Consider the following 3,917-nt stretch of genomic DNA (forward strand, 5'->3'; position numbering starts at 1 on the left):
TTAAACGAATCAAGGATGTTGTAACTCGAATTTTCAGGTAATCTAGCGGTGCTTAATACACTCAAGAGGTCATTTATGAAGGTATTTTAATCATATAATATCCGTATCATAAGTCTTGAAGTCAAACGAGTTATGAAACAAAAGTCGACAAAAGTTGTCGCAACTTAGGTTCATAATTTTACTTAAACATTAGGTCAAATGTTTCTAATCTTTTCTCATAATTTACAAGGAATTACGGGGTGATCTACCAACCAAATTAAATATCTATGAGTCTAGTTTCCAACGCATTAAACCGTTCATCGATACGATCTCGGAGTAGAGAGATATTCGCGTTTTCGCGAGACTGTGCCAAGCACCTCTCTATGGGGCCCACTAAGGCGGTTTAAGATATTTGAACCTATATAGGATGCCTCCAACCCGTTTTAAGTCATTTCTTTTCACTATTTTCAGACCTTAGAACCCTAGGAACATCCTCTCAAGGTTCTCTCAAGATTCAAGACCCAAAAAAAGGGCAAACAACACAAATCAAGTGTCGGGAATTCCGTGGCGCTAGTAAGTCTCTTGTTCTTCTTGTTGTTGCTCATTTTTGTGTCGTTTCAGCTCGTGTGGGAGGTTGTTTTAAAGGGTTTATGTTCTGTAAATACTCCCTCATGTTCTTAATATCAATCCTAGGTGATTTCAAGCCTTCTAAAGTGATTCTAGTGCCGAAAAACACTAATTGATCGCTAGTTTCGCTTTTTTGTTGTTGTGGCAGCATTGGAGGGATATTTCATGGAAATTTAAGGTCAAATTGGAGTTGTTCTTTCTGTATAAAGGTAAGGAACCTCTTACTCTATATGTATTTAAGATTATCCAAGTTGCAGCTAAGCCATTGAAGCTAGAACTTGTGAAATATATATCGAAAGGCTTGGAAGTAATGTTATTGTTTTGTGGACTGTTTTGCGTTGTTGTTGGGCTGCGTATTTTACTACTATCTTGTGGAGTTTTGGAGGAGGAAGGGTGTGGAGAAACACCATATATATGTAGGGTTATGGGCTGATAGTTATTCGTAACATTTCCAGGTTGTTTGACACGACTACGGTGGTCGTCGTATGTATGGAGTGATTAGGCTGTGTGTGGACTATTTTGGGAGGCTCAATATGTTTATTATTGATGTTGTTTGGGATGTTTGGTGACTGTTTTGAATGGTGTGAGGTCATATATATAGGGGAGGTGCTGTCCGTTTCATCGTAAAATAGGTTGTGGTCGATACATAATAGTTATGACGCTTAAATGATAACGATAGTATCGTTTCTCTTATTGTAGACTAAGGAGTTTTGACAATTGCATAGCTTGAGATTGGGGAAGTATATACAAGGTATGTGAGGCTATCCCTTTCCTTCTTTTGCACGACTCCGATTGTACATAATGTAATGAACGAGCTTCCAAAGATACTCTACTCTTAGAAGCTAGCAGTACTTACATTGTTTTCCCTCTTATGGAACGATTGATGTTAATGTTGCTTCTCTTATTCTTATGTTATCAATGTTATTGGTACTTCCTGATTCTTATAAGGTTCATAGTGAAGAGTTAGTCCTAATAACGTGTACAGAGGATACCGACCTTACGTCACTCCGAAAGGTTTAGAATGTGATTCCATGAGTCGAGCATGCATTATATATATGTATCTATTTTACTCTACCGAGCCACGCTATAGTTGGCCGGGTACGGCACCTATTGTGCAACCACTGATCAGTTGGGTTTTACCGAGCTCCACGTGGCCGGGTACGATTCTACCGAGCCTATTATGGCCGGGTACGATATGATGATGATGATGCCCACAGAGGCGAATGCTTTAAAGGTTTATGTATTTATACATATGTATCATGCATTTCATGTAAGTAGCCCTCAGAGGTACTAAGATGTTACATGTTGTATATTCTCTATCCTTGCTTACATTACTGATCGTATTTATGGTTCCTTGCCTTACATACTCAGTACTTTATTCGTACTGACGTCCTTTTATTTGTGGACGCTGCATGTCGTGCTGCAGGTCCTGATAGACAGGCAGGTGCAGCTCCCCCACCACAGTAGACTGTCCAGTTCAGCGGTGATTGGCGAGATCCCTTCTCCGGACTTGCCTTGGTCTTGGTATGCAATTTTTGTTATAGACATTATGGGTATGTCGGGGCCCTGTTCCGGCTATGTTGCAACACTTATGTTCTTTTAGAGGCTCATAGACAGGTGTCGGCTCATGTATAGTTTGGTATGCCTTGTCGGCTAGTTTTTGTTGTATAGTCTTTCATAGTAGCGTGGTAGCTCATACCTTATATGTAGTTTTTTGATTGTCTAGTCATCCCCTGCTTTGTATGTTCATGCCGTCATACTTTATTGCTGGTTGTCCATGATCCAGGTCTACCATTTATATTGATCTCGTCAGCCCTAAAAGATAATAATGAAGGTTAGATGAAATGTACGTTGGTGCTCGACAAGTGTGGTCGGGTGCTAGTCATGGCCCTCCAGTTTGGGTCGTGACACTGCCAGTGGGAGAAGAAGGTGCTGGTTGACATCCCTAGCCCTAACGAGAGCATAACGGACCATAAGGCCGATTTTATTTATGTATAGACATACCCCTTTACCTTGGGCCCTGTTGACTCCTCGAACACTTCTTCTCCGGCTATAGACCTGGTCATTCTCGGCTTCTGTTGTAAATACCAAGTGACAATGGGCCAAATTTACCCCTCTTTCTAGAGGATAGTTTACATGCTTCGCTATTTTTCTAGCAAAGTCAAGGATACGACTTTTACCCTTGATCATTTGGTCAGGCTGTACAGCCCCCGTCTTTTTCGAGGCTTGATCAAGCTTCACCCTCAATCTTCAAAACCCTTTTTCTCGAGTATCGATGAGCACAAGGATCGGGGGTGGATGAGCCGATTATCCGAGTGAGGACCTCAGACATTATTCCGACTGAATGGATGCCGTTTCCGGAGGAGTGAAACATGAAACGTAAGTGCCTCTTCTTTGAGTATGATTTATTGTCTTCTTACTTTCTTCCCAAAATAAAGCCTCAAGGTAATGGTATGAAATACTCACCACAACACTGAACTTTAAAGGCTATTCTCACTCTCTCAATGATTATTCATTATTTTTTAAAGGGTCAGCAGGCAGGATTACAATTGTTGCAGTGTATGTTGATGACCTTTTAATTATAGGGGGTGATTTTCCTGAACAAGAAAGCCTCAAACTTTTCCTTCATTCTGAGTTTCAAATAAAAGATCTAGGGGATGCACATTATCTTTTGGGTTTTAAAGTCGTAAGGGAGACACAAGTATCATTTTGACTCAACGGAAGTTTACCTTAGATCTTTTGACTGAATTCCATTGCTTAAGCATGAAAGTAGCTCCTTCTCCTTTGGATCCCACCCAGAAATTGAGAGCAGACGTTGAGTTCCCATGATCTCACCTTTTATCGTCGATTGTTAGGAAAACTTAATTTCCTAACACAGAAAATTACAATTTTTTGGTGTTTGGACAAGAGGGAGAAACTAGTTTAGGAGAATATAATTGGGAATGATGCATTTAGTGCTTTACCTTGGAAGAGATAAACTATAACTGGGCTTTAAGATCATACATTGTTGAGCAGAAATTAGTCATTTTTCCTTAGAATAAAACAAGTGTAGAAAATTACTTAAGGTAAATGTAAAGAGTTTATTTTTATTCTTGGCATATTTTTGTATAGAAGTAGCCAACAATGACTTTGATTTTAACCTAATGGATTACTGTTTCATACATTTTCCGGTTACATAAGGTCTGTCAGGCTTTGACATCATAGCCTTTTTATTAGGGTACTCATATGTCATTTTTACTCACACATTGACATTTAAAACATTGCATATCTTTATGTTTAATGGGAATGGTAGAGCATCTGTACTTTTGCCC

This window comes from Nicotiana sylvestris, chromosome 11 (genome assembly GCF_000393655.2).
Source record: "Nicotiana sylvestris chromosome 11, ASM39365v2, whole genome shotgun sequence".
Classification (NCBI taxonomy): domain Eukaryota; kingdom Viridiplantae; phylum Streptophyta; class Magnoliopsida; order Solanales; family Solanaceae; genus Nicotiana; species Nicotiana sylvestris.